The 18,774-nt window shown below is 40.7% G+C and overlaps 1 protein-coding gene across 4 annotated transcripts in view; it reads right to left on the reverse strand.

The window, feature by feature from the left end:
* The window catches only part of SPDL1 (spindle apparatus coiled-coil protein 1), a 38,229-nt gene extending 22,966 nt beyond the window's left edge, over positions 1 to 15,263 (reverse strand). For 3 of the 4 annotated variants that reach the window (XM_072400806.1, XM_072400803.1, XM_072400807.1), the window contains exon 1: positions 1,366 to 1,465. The gene's annotated coding sequence lies outside the window, so the exon portion shown is untranslated. Of the gene's footprint in view, positions 1 to 1,365; positions 1,466 to 15,008 lie in introns of those variants that run through there. The other variant, XM_072400805.1, reaches the window with a different exon arrangement.
* Positions 15,264 to 18,774: the final 3,511 nt, after the last annotated feature.

The raw sequence follows: 18,774 nt of genomic DNA on the forward strand, positions 1-18,774 counted from the left end.
TAAAAGGCAGTGTTTCAGCCACTCAGTGGGGCTGTGTATCCAGTATAGAGGCAGGAGCTCTACCCAGCTAAGATCCAGATTTTTTGCTAGGATATGATAGCTTTAGGTATGTATTCACAACTTATTTACTAAGCCAGTGGTCGCCAACCTTTTCGGTTCCAAGTACCACTAAAATCACCAGCTCCAGACCACGCATTCGCGGGGAGCCGGGTGTCACTCAAAGGGGAAGAAACCTCCCCCACAGTGACGTCATTATGACATAACCCTGCCCACTCTCTCATCGCAGATCTGAGCCTGCAATGGGAGAGTGGGCAGGTTGTGTCCAGGGTGTCCATTTGCCCAAACCTGGGAACTGTACTGGGGATGTGGTCCGCGGCTCTGGCCGATGCTTCCCCCCAGCTCCTGATCCTGAGCTGCGGACCGGACCATCGGTTGGCGATCGCTGTACTAAGCAATACTTTCATTTGGGGAACAGTCTTCATTCCTAATAAATCAACCTCAAATTTGCTCATAAAAAACAGCATTTTGCCAATCAAAAGAAAGCCCTGGCTTCTGTTGGCTTTTTGTTTTAGCCTTACACTGCACAGCGTATGCACCGTGTAGGTGAAGTTCAGCTCCGTATGTGGCACCAATGCATGCAGCCAGCAAATAGGAACAATGTAACTCCATGGCATGCAAGGAATGACATCATCAGTGACCATCCAATGGGTGAAGAGGATTGCTGAGGACCCAAGTCAGCAGCAAAGATGGTAGTTTCCTGGAATGCAGCGTGACAGGTTCCCGGTTATCTGCACAAAGCCACTGGAGCTGTCACACTGCAGCGCTGGTTTGAAAAGAAGCAGAATCTGCACATGTGACATGGTGGGGTGTAGCGTCTCCCCAAGTGGAAGCGTTTCTTGTTATAAGCACACTGCTATGTGAATCAGCCCCAGAGAAGTGCTGGCGGAGCTCTGACTTCTCCCACAACCTGCAAGTTATGATAATGCTGTATAGGCTTTGTTTGATCCTTTAGATTTAGGTGTCTGTGAGATTTAGATCATAACACAACAAAAAGCAGTTTGTGGCTACAAGGGCTGAGGTGTATGAAGTATGATGCACTCTGTTACCACACCCAGATATATTGCAATGTGTTCACACTCCGGGGCCTCCCTTGTCATAATATTGACAGAATTACTGCTTGATGTGATCAGCACAGCCATGGAGAACATCTTCCTAGGAATCTGAATGAAGTCCATAACATTACCTACACCTCTGACCATCGGGAGAAAAAACATAACCATACTAAATGTATCCATTAAATACCCCAAACATCAGCGTTTACCGACGTCACATAACTACAGATGTTTATAATTCCGATAACTTTACCAGATAGGATTGTCTCCACTTCACCCCGCTTGATCACAACTATAATTGAAATCAAATGGTAGCGGCTAGTTCTCATCCAGTAGAAGGACCCGGAAGTGACGTTGGGCACAGAATAGGAAGTGGGCGGGGCTTCACGGATCAAACTTGAAGCCCGAAAAACTACATTTGAAAGGCAGGAAAAATGGGTTATCAGTCTCCGCACATAGGAGAAATGGTTGTGTCCGTGTGATTTAGAGACATTATAAGCTGTCATGTTAATTCTGAGGTGTCATACTCTTATTGTAGGGCGCACTGGTAGTTATGTAGGGGGCTATAAGGGAGGCATGTGATGGGGGTTTCAGAAAGAGAATGATAGGTGATTGTAATGCATTGGTATTATTTTAGGATGAAATGGGGGTGAAGGAAGTGTCAGACAGGTATGGGGGTGAACTGGTATTATTGCAGGGGATATGGAAGGATGGGGAAAAGTGGGAACAGGTGTTTTGTATACTGGTGTTATTGCAGGGTAATTGGGGGGTACAGGAGGAGGAGACAGGTGATGTGGAACACTCATATTGTTGTAAGGTGATTTGGGGGTACAGGAGGCGGTGAGACAGGTGAAGGGGTGCACTCCTATTGTTGTGAGGTGATATGGGGGTACAGGAGGGGGTGAGACAGGTAATCGGGCGCACTTCTGTTGTGAGGTAAAATGGGGGTAAATGAGGGGGACAGGTGATGGAGTGGACTCTTATTTGGAAGTACAGGAGGGGAAGAAAGATGATGGGGTGCACTTCTATTGTGAGGTGATATGGGGGTACATGAGAGGGTGAGACAGTTGATGGGCTGCACTAATATTGTTGTGAGGTAATATGGAGGTACATGAGGGGGGAGACAGGTGATGGGGTGTACTCCTATTGTTATATGGTAGTATGGGGTACAGGAGGGGCATATACTTGTGATGGGGTGCACTCCTATTGTGAAGTGATATGGGGGTACATGAGGGGGAGAGACAGGTGATGAGTGCACACATATTGTTGTGAGGTGATATGGAATACAGGAGGGGGTGAGACACGTGATGGGCTGGATTCTTATTGGTTTGGGATAATATGGGGTTACAGGAGGGGATGAGACCGGTGATAGGGTGCACTTCTATTATTAGGTAATATGGGGGTACAGGAGGGGTTGAGACAGGTGATGGGGTACACTCCTATTGTTGTAAGGTAATGGGGGGGCAACGCGCTCCACAGAATGTGGGGGGGGGCAACGCGCTCCACAGAATGAGGGGTGGCGGGGACAAACGCTCCACAGGATGTGGGGTGGACAACACGGATCAGGGGGCAACACGCCCCACAGATAGGCTGGGGGACAATGCACTCCACAGAAGGGAATACAGGATCTGTATCTATGACATTAGCATAAACGAATCACAGAAGACAACACACTGAATAACTGGTTAGAGAGCCTAAGCAGGGGATGAGCAGTGAGGGAGGGATGTGGATGACATGGCAATTTGCCAAACACAAGGTGGCCTCTTCTATACATATAATAAATGTTTATTTTTCATTGATGCAAACTGACATAGCCAGCACCACTTAAGCTAGGTACACACTTCCAATAATTATCGTTAGAAAACGATTACGACCGATTAACGATTATGCACGATTGTATTTGAACGGTGCACAATTCTGTTCATGCTGTAAGGATACGATCTTTTAAATGTAATCCACCAATAATGTACACACGCTAGATACGATTGTTTGAATGATGCAAGAAGTGGCATGGAAAGGAAAAAGTGTATTGCAGAAACATCTACGATCACTTAACGACCGTACACATGATAGAAAATGATCGTCGCTCAAAAAGATCGGACAGGACGTTCGTTCATTTCCAGCGACAATCCTTGTTCGTCAGTGTCGGTCAGTTGTTGTGCACCTTTTTAGTTAACGATTCTTAAGCAGCTATAAGGGGTCTGTTTTAAGTGGATTCCAGATTCTAAGTAAGCCCTGTATAACCCCGCACAAATACTAGGGAAATACATGGGAAATAGGCTCAGGTGGAGGGGTGAAGATCCCTTTCTGCAATAGTGACCTGCCTAATCATACAAACTTGAAAGCCTAGTTCAGAGGGGAGGTAAATCAATCATGTTGAGGTTGCGGTTCCGTAAGCACAGGACAAATGCAACCACTGTGGTTGCCCATTCCAAACTGACCTCAGCACTGACATACATATTACAGTAGATTTTCACAATCTCCTCTTCCTATCTAAAAACACATATGTAATGCAAAGGTCAGCCACACTAAATAAAGATTGTTGAGGTATATTTGGTAGGTCCACCTATGTAGGTATATCTAAAGCTGATTGTACAATGACATTTTCCTTTGTATGGTGAGCTTTAGTCATTACCATGACCATATTGGATGAGTTTACAAAGGTATTCAGCTCTGTATCTAGCTAAGATATTATGCAAGGAGAGTAAGCAGTAGCTAACCAATGTCATTTTAATGTTATTTAATATAGATTAGGGAGTTTTGTTTGCTTGTCTCTTTCCTTTTTGCTACGAACATGAGTTTGGTTAGTGAACTCGGTGGCACTTTCCATGGCACTGTGATAGGATCCAGTGCTTGTCATTTAAGACTAATATATACCAAGATTCTATGAGCAAGTACTGTATGTTCTATGGTTATATTGATATATAGATTCTTATGTTCTGATTTAATTAACTTTTTTTTCCTTTTACAGCTATAATTGGACAGCATTGGGATTCTGATTTTGTTTCCTCCAAGTATCACCAAGAAAGTTTAGCGTTAAAAGCTATGGTTTCACAGAGCAGATTAGTATAGATATTTAGTAAAACAGATCTACATACATTCATTTAGATTAACAGCATTGCATAGCCCATTACTTCTTTTACTTCATGCCTATTTCATTACTTATTTACTGCAATACATTTTCTGCTTATTTGTTTCGAAAATTCCAGTATTTCATGTACACATGTAGTGTGAGAAATACATAGGCAGCCCTTTCTGACCTCCCTGTGAAAATTTCACTTATCTGGGGGGCTCATTGTTCAAGACTTCATGTAGCTAGAGAAGTCAGAAACCCTGTGTTTTATATATGTGTATATAGTTATTATAGTAGGCAATTGAATCAAAAAGCTTTTAGATTCTGGCTCAGCAGTGAGACGAAGTTGGTGGTAACACCCATTTTTGATTTCCTGGTTTAGGTTTCTTTATGGCATATTAAAACTGCTGCATTGTAGTAACACAGTAAAGAACATTCAGTGTAATTCATTCTGAATGACACCCTAATGCACTGTGAATGATATGCTTTCCAGTGCAACATGTGCAGTGTGCTGCCTGGTGGCACATGCTCCTTCATGATGTGTTAAGTAGCCCATTCATAGTTGACACTGTTGTGAAAGGGCCTTCAATGACATCCAAAATATAAAAAAAACACACACATCAATAAATTAAGTCAAGTAGGGGCTGTTGCCTAGCAATGGCAGCTTGAGTATGCAACCCCCTGCAGCTCTGTCACTGACCCTGCTGTTTTACAGTCCAGCAGTAAGATTAAGTACACCGTGTCCTTGAGTCCATGTCACAGTCGTCTGCTATGCCCAGTGATGTGATCTGTGGAGTTCCCTGTTTTTGCTGTAACAGTTATGTGAAAAGCATGGCTCAAAGGCCCATTTGATTTTGATAGCGCTCAAATCCACCTACTGCTAGATATGTCCAGGCACATTGAAGATGCGCCTGCTACTTGACTTAATTATGTACTGTCATGCTACATACAAATGGGGTAATCTTCATCACTCTGTAGAAGCCTAAGAACAGTCTGCAGTGAGTGTAACGATCCCTACTTAGTGTGACAAACTAATGCTCCACTTCTTGGATAACAACTGAACCTTTTTTCCATTTCCTTGATAATACTGAATGCCATACAGTTTGCTACTACTTGCCTTCTCTCATTTACTAATGATGATTACTGTCATCAGATATGATATGGGTACTGTTACGGCGGGGAGATCTTTTGAACGTCTCCTGTCCGGGACTAAAATGTTACACTAAACCTATATACTTATATTGTTTTTTGTTTATAGTGGCTTAATATATATTTTGATGTGGTTCTCTGATGTTCCCCAATCCTACTTCTGTATCAGGCTTGAACTTTAGAGGCGGGTGTGTTACCCTAGCCATTGCTAACTAACTCCCCCAAGTAGGTAGGTCCCATTGCTTGGTGGGAATTAAGGGAATTCCCTACATTAGATATTTCCACAATGTCCTTTTGGTGAACTGGTGCCCAAAACTGGACTGCAAATTCCAGCTGTGGTCTGACCAATGCTTTGTACAGGGGCAGGACAATGTCTCCATCTCTGCAGTCTATTTCTCTTTTAATACAAGAAAGTACTTTGCTAGATTTAGATACTGCAGCTTGGCATTGCATGCTGTTATTAGGCCTATGATCTACCAGACTCTATGATCTACCCCCAGATTCTTTTCCATTTCTGACTCCCCTAAATGTATTCCCCCTAGACATAATAAAGCATGCATGTTGTTAGCCCCCAAGTGTATAACTTTACATTTATCTAAATTAAATGTTATTTGCCACTTGGCTGCCCAATCAAACAGTACATCTAGCTCTGCTTGTAGATTATAGACATCCTGTATGGACTTAATTCCATTACATAGTTTGGTGTCATCTGCAAACACATAAATAGTACTTTTAATCCCAAACTCTATACTATTTATAAAGATGGTAAACAGTCCCAACAGTGAACCCTGGGGTACACCACTAATAACCTTAGACCATTCAGAGTATGAATCATTAATTACAACTTTCTGGATGTGGTCTTTAAATCAGTTCTCTATCCATTTACAGATTGACTTTTCTAAACCTATTGACCCTAACTTGCATAATAACCGTCTGTGGGGTACTGTGTCAAATGCTTTAGCAAATTCCAAGTACACTATATTATTATTATTATTATTATTAATAATAATAATAATAAACAGGGTTTATATAGCATCAACATAATATGCAGCGGTGTACATTAAATAGGGGTTGCAAATGACAGACTAATACAGACAGTGATACAGGAGGAGAGGACCCCGCCCCGAAGAGCTTACAATCTAGTAGGTGGGGGAATTTACACACAATAGGATGGGAGATATGTAGTGGTGGGAAGTAGTGATGGTTTTAAAAGACAGAAGAATATGGGTAGGCAAGTTTGAAAAAATGGGTCTTGAGTGCTCTTTTAAATGTTTTATCAACTGCTATTCCGCTGTCTACCTGTTTACCTACTTCCTCATAAAAAAAGAGTAAATTTGTTTGACAACTTCGGTCTTTCTTGAAGCCATGCTGACTATCACTTAAAATATTACTTTCTAGTAGAAACTTTAATATGTGGTTCTTTTTCAAACTTTCTAGGACCTTTCCAACTATGGACATTAAACTAACCGGTCTGTAGTTACCTGGTAATGACTTTGCTCCCTTTTTGAAGATAGGAACCACATTGACTTTACGCCAGTCCATCGGAACCATGCCAGTGACTAAAGAGTCTTTAAAATTAGAAATAATGGCTTTGAAAAAAACGAGCTCAGTTCTTTGAGGACATGTGAATGTAATCCATTAGGTCCTGGTGCTTTGTCAACCTTATTTTTTCCCAACTGTTTCTCATATCAATTTTGAGCCATTGTGATTTAAAGCAGTGACATTGCTGTTATGAGTTTAGACTTGGGCTCTGCCATTTTCCATTGTGTACACAGAGCTAAAAAAACTGTTTAGTAAATAAGCCTTTTCTTTATCCCCAGTTACCAACCCAGAGACATCCTTTAAGGGGCCTACATTCTCAGATCTTTTTGCTATTAAAATATATTTTAACAAATTTACTTTACTTTGCATCTGTCCTTCACTTTGAAGTTTTGCACATTTTATCCCCTTTTTACATCTTTTGGTATATTTTTTATAGCTTTCAAACGATGAAGGTGATCCTTCATTTTTATATTTTTGAATGCCCTTTTCTTGTTACTTATGGCCTTTTTTAAACATCAGCTGTGAGCCACATAGGTTTTAATTTTAGCCTCTTAAACTTATTACTTATTAATTGTGTATTGTGCATCCTCACATTAACTCCACCCATAATGCCTCAACCTCATTTGACCTCACTTTCAGATCACATACAGACAGACACCACCACCCTTTCGTTTGAAACTGTCTTTATGAAAGACTGTATACCCAGGAACATTGACAGCCCAATCATGTGAAGAACATGCCAACTAAGTTATAATGCTCTTCACCCATCGTTTTGTTTTTCATTACAACTAGTACTGCACAGTGCAATGTTTGTTAGTAACATAGGACGCTGCATACATTTATCCAAAACCCACCCCCAACTATCCCCAATCCACCCTCCACTAGTGGCTGACCCCTGATTTACCTTTCTGCCACCTTATTTAACTGTCCCACCCCTGTCTGTCCTAGTTTAAATTCCATTAAATACCATTCCCCTAAATCTTTCCCCTAGCACAGCAGAACCCCTTTCATTTAGGTGCAAACCATCTCTAGCATACAGGTTGTACCCCAATGAAAAGTCAGCCCAGTGCTTCATGAACCCAAACCTTTCCTTTTTGCACCAAGCCATGCGAGAACATTTTGGTGGTCCACGGCTCTGGCCAGTGCATCCCCGAGCGGGGCAGGACAAGGACTTTGCTGGGGGGACGCACCGGCCAGAGCAGCGGAACACTTCCCTATACAAGTCCCAGGCTCAGGGAGGTGGGCGGGCTGTGTCCCTGGACATAACCCGCCCACTCCTTACCGCAGGCTTAGATCTCCAAAGGGAGAGTGTGCGGGGCTATGTCACAATGACGTCACTATGGGGGAGGTGTCTCTCCATTTGATTGACACCCCGCGCATGCGCGGTCAGGAGCCTGTAATTTTGGTGGTCCATGGAACCAAAAAGGTTGGTGACCACTACTATAGGGCATATTTATTATAGGGGGATACTTTAATTTTGTACCTGATCCTAGGGTAGACTCCTATTCTAAAGCGAAAACTTAAAAATCAGGTACATGATCTACTCTTGGTTGATATGTGGAAAAATCACTTTTTTGAGTCACTATGCATTTGCATGGCACCCCAAAGTCTCTATAGACCATATGCCCTGGTCAGAGTATCTTCTTTTATGGTCTCTTTAGATCTGCCTTCCACCAGTAAGGTTATATGGCAGTGAAAACCTAATGATTCACTTCTAAGGATTCAGTATGCGGTTTCTGATACTGTCCAGAAATGTTTTATCATCATTCCTCTGATCTCTTTTACTTTTCGGAGGCCCTAAAGTAGGTATAAAAAGGATTCTGATACAATATGGGTGATTTACAAAAAAATATAAATTATGATATCAAGACGATCATAACTCAAACCCAAATAGCATCAGAGGGATAGAATAAATCAATCCTATCAATATGGTGATAAATGCAGAAGATTGTTAGCTAGACTTCTTAACCCTAAAATTGGCACCACTTATATTTCTTTTGTAATGAACCATCTGTCAAGTTTGGAAAAACAGGGCCATTAGGGGGCGCTATGATTTGCACTACGACTGCCCTGAGAAGTGTCAAGGCGCAGAGTCTAAACAGTCTTGTCTAGAGCCTCTAGTGGTGAGGATGTTGCGCTGCTGGTTACTACCAGGTTGCAGTCCTTGTACACACCAGGGTGGGCAGGAAGATACACAGTACCAAATCACTATGCAGAAGAATTGTTAGGGAAGGCTGGGGTCAAGGCAGGCAGCAAGCAAAAAGGGTCAGGTCACAAGCCAAGAGTTCAAATATCGGGGATCAAGGAAATAGATACCAGGAAGTGACACTGGGGACACAGGAGACACTGGAAGCAGCAGGAGGAACAGGTGACACAGGAACAACCACAGACAGAGAGGAACACTGGAACAGCACAAGGGAGTAAGCTGGTAAACAACAGACAGACTGGACAGAACCAATAAGGGGTTAACATAGAGGAAACACTGAATTAAGCAACAGGTGTACAGGAACTTCCTCAGCAAAGCTAGGGGGCTCATCACTACTGGACACACGTACAAACACTGAACGATGTGTCTGAGCTAGCTAAATATCCAGGGATGATTAAGAGGCTATTTCCTGATTGGTCGACGAGATGGGTGAAACTGATAAAACTTGGGAGAACAGGCGCACTCAGGGTCAGTACTGCCCACATGCACAGGAGAGAGGCGCCTGTGCTTTAGCGAGGAAGAGGTAAGTTTGACACCATCAAGATCATTTGATATGTTTGCCAGCTGACATTATGACGATGTTCCATAAATTTTATTCTGATCCTTATATTATTCTCTCTCCAAATTTTTTGCCCTTATCTCTTAAGGATTATATCACAGAAACTAGACCTTCACCTTTGGAACCGGAGACTGTTGATTCTTTAGAATCACCTTTTACTGAACAAGAAGTTTCCAGAGCTATTAAATCTACCCCAGCAGGTAAAATCCCTGGCCCCGATGGTTTTATACCTTGTTTCTACAAAAATATGCAACACTTCTTTCTCCTTTCTTCAGAGTATTTTCCTTTATATGTTCACATACTACTTTCCCAATTCAAAGTTTTGAAGTCCATATCACGTTAGTCCCAAAACCTGGCAAAGGTCATAAAGTCTGTGCTAACTATGCTTTCAAACAGTATCTTCATGGGTTTCACAAGGTCAGAATCCATATAAATTGCTTAGTGGTGACTTCAACATGGTTATGAACCTTAGAAAGGATAAAACACTAAAAACTCCAGTAGACACATTGCAAAGGCAACCTTTAATGCATAACACTGGGGCAACACATTTGACGGAGTTTGTAGAATCTATGCATCTACATGATATATGAAGGGATAGATATCCGAATGAAAAGCAATTTACTTTCTACTCACATGTACATGCCTCCCTTTCACGGCTAGATTACTTTTCTGCCCCACGCCACTATATTCACTAATAGATCGCCCATAAATTAGCACAATGGTCATCTTAGATCATACCCCAATTTTGTTATATATTGTTGATATGATACACAAAGGTGATTGCCTATTTATGGAGTTTCCCCTCCTATTTATATAAGGAATCGGAGCTCTGGACAATAATACAGGCTGACTGGAATTAATATAAAACAAATAATCTGGAACAAATATCTGATCCGATTTTATACTGGGAAGCCAATAGAGCTTATATAAGAGGTAGGATTATGACATATATATCAAAGCAAAAAAAAGTAACCAATGACAATTATTTTAAAGCTTTAAAGGAATTGCGAGGAATCCAACAAGTACTAACTTCCAACCCCACAACACAAAATCATTAGAAATGGCATGAGGCGAAACCTGAATTTGATAACTGGAGAGAAAGACATGAGCAACTTAAACAAAAAATTTCACAGATTTGTTAACAAATCGGATAAAATACTAGCTAGTTTAATTCGTCCTCCTTTTAAACTGATTTTTATAGCTGCTTTGTGTACACTGAAGGGCCAGCTGACTTCCCATCCAGAGGACATAAACTTCTCTTTTGACGCATTTTATCAACAGGTATTCATAAGGAAACGCTCATAAATGACAAATTGGCAGAGGATTTTTTGAGGAAACTGAGTTTGCCCAGACTATCTGAAACTCAGATGAAAATGTTAAATGCACCGATTACTCTATTGGAAATTGAATTTATGAAATTTTAGGAAATTTAGGAATTTGAAAAACAATATTCAGTTTGGCAAATGGGAAGGCAGTTGGTCCGGATGGGTACACAGCAGAGTTCTATAAAAAGCTGAAAGATGACTGGTCCCTGTTTTGTACGAACTCTACAATACTATGTGGACTTCTGGTAATTATTTTCCAACGGGCAAAAAAGCCTATTTTAAGCTTTTGCCAAAAAAAGATGGAAGTCCTATGCTTCCAGAATCGTAAAGGCAGATTTAGTTGATAAATGTGGATGCAAAAATTTTACTAAAAATTATAGGCGAAAGGTTAGCTTCTATACTACCACAGCTGATATCCCCCTTCCAAGTGGGGTTTGTACAGAGGCGTGCTGCAGTAACAAATATCAGGAAAGTACTGGCAGTTCTAGAAGTTGCCAAAGTAGCACTGGATAATGATAATGCAATATTGGGAATCGACGCTGAAAAGGCGTTTGATAATGTCAGCAAACAATGGTTGTTTAAAGTATTGCAAAAAGCTGGATTTAATGGTGAATATCTCCATTTGATACAGAATATGTACTCTTCACCTACAGCACGAATACATACACCAGGATATATATCAGACGCATTTGATATACTATGTCCTATGTCACCCTTGCTCTTTAACTTAGCTTTGGAGCCTTTAGCACGTGTGATTGAGGTAACATCTGATTTTCCTGGAGTAAAGGGGGGACACAAGAAGTCAAGGCTGCCTATTTTGCAGATGACATTTTAATATTTACGGCCAAACCAGCCACAGACATTGTTTATATTCAAGAGTTGTTTCAGACATTCAGCAAGATTTCAGGTTGAAGGTCAACTTTAAAAAAGTGAGATACTTTAGAGGAGGAGGTCTCCGCCGTTTTACGCGCTACACCGACGGGGAAAAGCCCTGGCCCTGATGGCTTTACTCCATGGTTCTATAAATTACACACCCTTAACCTTGTTCCTTTTATGACTAAGGTGTTCGCGTCCATCTCCGCTGATACGCCATTCCCTCCGCAGAGCTTGGAAGCTCATATTATGGTCCTTCCTAAACCTGGCAAAGACCATACGGTTTGCTCTAATTATAGACCCATATCATTGATTAACGTTGATGCAAACATTTTTTCTAAATTGATTGCCAATAGATTATCTCCTCATATGCCCTCATTAATTCATATGGATCAAACTGGGTTTATCTATGGAAAGGAAGCCAGGGATAATACTATTAAGACTATCCTTCTCACCCAATTTGCTAAGTCTACAGGTACATGTGCCTACTGTCCATAGACGCTGAAAAGGCCTTTGATAGGGTTTGTTGGGAATTTATGTATTCAGTGCTATGTCAGATAGGCCTGGGTCCCAGTATGGTCTCTAGAATTGCGGCTTTATATTCCTCACCAAGGGCCCGGGTGCGGGTTAAGGGCACCCTCTCTGATTCTTTTCCAATTAGGAACGGCACGAGACAAGGATGTCCTCTTTCCCCGCTGCTTTACGCATTAATTATGGAACATCTGGCTGTGGCCTTGCGTCGTAATCCGGATGGTAAAGGGATCAAGATAGGAGATACCCATTATAAACTCTCTTTATATGCAGATGATCTTTTGCTATATATAACGTCCCCTCATATCACGATGCCCTCGGTGCTGAAGGAATTTGCTGAATTCGGATTGCTAAGCAACTTTAAGGTCAACTATTCCAAGTCCGAACTTCTAAATATTACCTTAAACTCGGACCAACTGTCCTCTATACACAATAATATGTCCTTTCGGATTTGTCCTAATGCTATGAAGTACTTAGGTATAATGATACCATCGGACCCTTCCGCTTTGTTCTCACTTAATTATTCCCAAGCATATAATAGAATACAATCCGACCTTCAGAAATATGATTCCCTGCCTCTTTCCTGGTTTGCTCGCATAAATACTCTAAAAATGGACATTGTCCCCAGACTGTTATATATATTCCAAACGGTCCCCATATTCTTACCAACTGCATATCTGTGTAAAATACAGAGGTTGTTTTTACAATTCCTTTGGCATAAGAAGCGCCCCAGATTGGCATTCGGCATATTGGTTAAATCCAAATGTAGAGGAGGGGTGAGGGCCCCTGATATTGCTTCCTACTATAGGGCATCGGTTTTAGTGCACCTGACAGACTGGTTTCACAGCCGGGAGTTAAAAGAATGGGTGCTGTTGGAAGAATCTTTGTCTCCAGTGAGTCTCTGGTCCTTGCCATGGGTGGACCGGTCGTTACTACGGCTGACCTCCCCCATACCTCCACTCACTATGGATTTATTACGTATTTGGGATATTCTCCTTAGATCGGGCAAATTCTACGAGACCGGGGCCCATGACACTATTGTTCGATAACCCAGCATTTCCACCGGCAATAAGGGCTGCCAAATTTTTATCTTGGTCCGCCTCCGAACACCGCCACCTTAAGGATATAGTTCATAACGGGCGGGTCCCCCCTTTATCCTCCCTAGCACTTCCACACAGAAGTAAGCTGCTATCCTGGCTTTCGTACAGACAGTTAATATCTTTTGTACCTTCTTTTTCTGATCCATCCTTAATACACAGAAATTTGACAGAATTTGAGCAGCTTGTTAGCTCACCTGTTCGCCGCCCCCCCATATTGTCTCAAGGCTATACAAGCTACTCACACAAAATCCTGAGTCTATAGCCCCTATATACACCAGATATTGGGAGAGGGAATTGACTGGCCTCATAACTGCAGATGACTGGGAAACATCGTTTACCCTTACACACAAGCTGGCATTGACTTGTAAAGCCCAGGAGGTTAACTATAAAATTTTGTCAAGATGGTATTATTGTCCTGTGGATATGCATAGAAAATCTCCCACAAACTCTGATTGCTGTTGGGGATGCCTGTCGCATAGGGGGACAATGCTTCAATCTCGTTTTTGGGATATGATTATTCAGATCTTTAATGACTGCTACGGTTCTACTGTACCCAACACCCCTAATGTGGCTCTTTTATCTATGATCCCGGGCCCGCTTAAAAGTATTAAAAGAGGTGCCCTACGTCATTTTCTTGCCGCAGCTAGGGTCCTTATTCCAAGATTGTGGAGGCAACCTGTTGCTCCCACTATAGCGGACTGGGTATCCGAACTCGAAAAAATCCGCCATATGGAAATGCTTGTGGCGGAAGATGACGACAGAATGGAACAATTTAAAACAGTTTGGTCCACGTGGGATTGGTTTAAAGAACCTCCTCAACTCACGATGTACTTATCCTAATGGGCCAGTACGTATATTAGGGTACTCTCTTTGTATTGAGGGTCTTTTTATGTTTCCTCCAACCTCGTGTGGTGTATATTCTTTCTTTCCCCTCCCTGCCCAACCCTCCCCCTATGGGCTGCATTGTTTTTGTTTTGTCTTATTATTATTGTTCTTTGTTAAAAGATATTTACATAAATATATATTAATATAAGCGGCTAAAATGCTTGTTAGAGCATTGTTTATACTATGTGCCTTTATGGGTATTTCAGTTATTGTTTGTATATTTGCGTTTATTTCTCTTATTCTGTACCATGAGGGCTTTGACGGTTTACTACTATTATTGTCAGAGTATATGCTATGTTAAGGTTGTGCACTTTATGTTTATACTGATCCATTGCTGTTTCGGGTAATTAAGATATCTGTGTTTTATGTTATAACGTTTGCTATGTATGTTGGTTTATTTCTTCTTACTGAAAACTCAATAAAACTGATTGACAATAAAAAAGTGAGATACTATCACTGGCACATTCCCACAAAATAACCCGGGCCACAAATATTTCTTTTGCAATAGCAAAGTCATATATAACTTTTCTTGGCATTAAACCTTTAGTAAAGTACTTTACTAAATGTGTTTAAATACAACAATTTTGTTTCTCAAAACTATCTGCAAGCCCAAAACCTCTTTCTTTCCCTTCTTTGATTTGAATGTTCATTACCTCATTACTTGAAAATCCTTTCTTCCCTCCAGCAATAAGTATAAATCAGTTTTTATCTTGGAATTCTGATATTCATTGCCAGCGTAGTAAAATCCTGGTGAGTGACAGATTGCCGTCTTTAGCCTCTCTTCAAGCAATTAGTCTTGATTGTCTGCTTTCATGTCTTCAGTATTGTCAAATATCATCTTTTATCCACAGCACCAGGAGATCTGTGCCAATGTCTCTGTCACCCACCTTGAGCTCCTCTGCAGCCAGCAACATATCTGTTCAGGAATCCTGTCTGCTTGTCACTTCCTGGTCTGAGTCATGTGATCCCCTTAGAGCTGCCTGTTTACCCGAGTGTTCCAAAATATTCTGCAGAAGCACTCTATTTGCTGACAGAAGTGTGAACACCACTTAAGCTGCCTCTGCTGCACCACTCCCTCTAGTGATGGGTTTTCTTACCTGCTGGTCACGTAATTCCCATTTGCCACATGACTTCCCCTATAAAAAAAAAAAAATAAAAAAAAAAAGTGAATAGCAAAAGGAAGTTGGCTAAACTAGGAGTTCTTTTTGGCTTTCTTTCTTTCCAGCTGTTATGTTCCAGCTGTTCCTGTCTCCTGTTACTGATACTCTGGTATACCGGCTCCAGCTTCACTTGATTAGTCCTGTTTGCTGCCTGCCTCGACTTCTGGCTGACCACAAATCTGCCTCACGTTTCTGTACTATGCTTTGTTCCTGCCTGACAGCAGTTACCAGTCTCTGCATGCACGGGGACCACAGCCTGGCAACAGCCTGCAGTTGTTGCCAGGCTGTGGTAATGGTGACGGGGTAATGAATCGGCCCCAAAAGAAAAGAAGAGATTTGGTCATAAATGGAAGGTTCTGAAAGTCTCACCTATACTAACTTTAAATCCATGGAACAGAAACTATATCAAAAGGCTTCATATCATCTCTAGAGGCCTCGGAGAAAACCAAACCAGGTGGTGTGAGCCCTGAGAACAGCCAAGGCACCGAGTCCAAGCAGTGGTGAGGATGTTGCGCTGCTGGTTACTGCCAGCTTGCGGTCCTTGTGCACACCAGGGTAGGCAGGAAGATACACAGTACCAAATCACAAAGCTGAAGGATAGTCCAGGAAGGCCGGGGTTGAGGCAGACAGCAAGCAGAGGAGGTCAGGTCACATGCCAGGGGTCAATTACTAGGGATCCAGGTGACAGACACCAGTGACACAGGAGCCACTGCTGACACAGGGAACACAGGAGACACTGGAAGCAACAGGAGGCACTTGTGACACAGGAACAACCACAGACAGACAGAAACACTGGAATAGCACAAGGAAGTAAGCTGGTAAACAACGGACTGGGCAATAAGGAGTTAACACAGGAGCAGGACAGAGGAAACACTGAATTAGCCAACAGGTGTACAGGAACTAGCTCAACAGAAACAGGGGCTGGGGACCAGTGGAGACACGTTGCACGAACGTTGAGTGCTGTGTCCGAGCTTGCTAAATAGCCAGGGATGGTTAAGAGGCTATTTTTCTGATTGGCCAGTCATTTGGACAAAGCTTAAAAATCTTGGGAATGAAGGCACGAATGAGTCAGAACTGCCTGCGTGCGCAGGAGATCGATTCCTGTGCTTTAGAGAGGAAGAGGTGAGTGTGACAAAACCCTTAGATAATTGACCTTTCCCAATAGGATTTTCAAGGTACCTAGATCAATTTTGGCTTAAATTCATGCATAAAAATATCACAATAAAAACAAAAAAACAATAAATATCCTAAAACAAAATACATTGTATAGCCACTTTATTCGTCTTCACTGTTGCCTGTTTTTTCCTTCTTTTTTTTTGTAGCATTTTTGTAGCTTTTTTTTTTTCTTGTAGCATTTCGCCAACAAGCTTCATAAGAAGAACTTTTCACAGGAATTTAATTTCAATTCTAAAGCAATAACTAAAAAAATTAAACAATTTTGTATTTCATTTTATGATAGGTAAGATTTCCCATACTATGACCTACATACTGTCTTTACCTAAATCACTAAAACTGTCATTGGCTTAAATCACAATCCCACATCCATAAGTCATTCCTGTGATGCGACTAAAACTTGGTACTAATAGGGATCCTGTCCACTTTTATGGATACTTGATATAGTAGAACTTGTACATTGCTGCGTAATATGTTTGCGCTATATAAATCCCGTTTAATAATATTATTATTAATAATAACAATAATATTAATAATAATAATAATAAACAAAATCCCAGAAGTATTCACACCCACCATTGTGACACTTAACTTATACTTATTACGTCACAAAGAGGTCTTTAGTCCTAATGTCCTCAAACGCCCAGTGGTGCATACACAGGTTGTACCTAAAAATATATATCACAACAAATGTGTTCCAAGTTAATAACAATACATCATTTTATGACATCCAAATAATAATGCCAGTGCAGCATAATATGTTGGCGCAATATAAATCCTGTTTAATAATATTAATTATAATATTAATATTAAAAATAATATTAATAATGCCGCATACATATTTGCTTCATCCATCCTATATTTGTGCCACTAAAAGACCCTTATAATACACTACCCTTATCTAAGTTAATTGCATTCAAATATTACTCCTCTATCAAAAGTGCACCTAATACAAATATCCTTACACATTCCTTATTTAAACTGCCTCTACAGCTTGTTTCCACATAAAATACCATGTTCCAATATCATTTGTATTTAACATTTACCACCATTTATATGAAATTGTTTCCACAACCTGCGTATTATAGTATCTTACAAAACAAAAATATATTTTTTGTCACCTATCGCTTGTCTTGAATAATTTCCACCACTATTACTATTTTAGTCATAAATCTAATGATCCTTGATACAACAATATTTACATAATCCATATTATGTATACGGTGTATACAGTGAATTTGCACGGAAACAGCCATCAAGGTGTATTGAACTCACTGTGTGGTACACATTTGTTATATATTTTTAGGTACAAGCTGTGTATGCATCATTGAGCATTTGAGGACATTAAGGGTAAAGATCACTTTGTGACATATTAAGTATCACTTAAGTGTCTCACAATGGTGGTGTGGATACTTCTCATCAGAATTTGTTTTAGTTGCACTATATCAACTATCCATAAACGTAGACAGGGTCCCTATTGGGACCGGGTTTTAGTAGCACCACGAACCAAGTACTTATGAATGTGGACTTGTGGTGTAAGCCAATGATTTTAATATTATTACACAGTATTTATATAGCGCCCACATATTACGCAGCGCTTTACAAATTCTATAAGCATGTCACTAGCTGCCCCTCAAAGGAGCTCACAATAGTCCTTACCATAGTCATATGTCTTTAAGACAGTCTAAGGTCAATTTTTGGGAGGAAGCCAAATAACCTAACTGCATGTTTTTGGAATGGATTTGAAATGGAAAGTTACATGCAATATTGTAAAAAAAACAATTAAATGGCTGTACATTGCATTTTATTTTTAGATATTTATTGCTTTTTTCAAAGAAATTGTGATATTTGTTTGCACAAATTTTTATCAATATGTATCTAGGTTCCTTGAAAATCCTATTAAGGTCAATGATCTAAGGTTTTGATGAATATCATCTTTTCTTACTTTTTTTCTGATTTACAGCCAAAACCAAGGCACAAAATTTATCTTGTAACTAAAGTATCCTAATTCTCTGTTGTATGTCCATCTGTGAGAATGTGATTTAGCTATGTCTTTTTTCACTGAAGAGTAATAATAAAGCTTTAA

This window comes from Pyxicephalus adspersus, chromosome 2, assembly GCF_032062135.1.
Source record: "Pyxicephalus adspersus chromosome 2, UCB_Pads_2.0, whole genome shotgun sequence".
Lineage (NCBI taxonomy): Eukaryota > Metazoa > Chordata > Amphibia > Anura > Pyxicephalidae > Pyxicephalus > Pyxicephalus adspersus.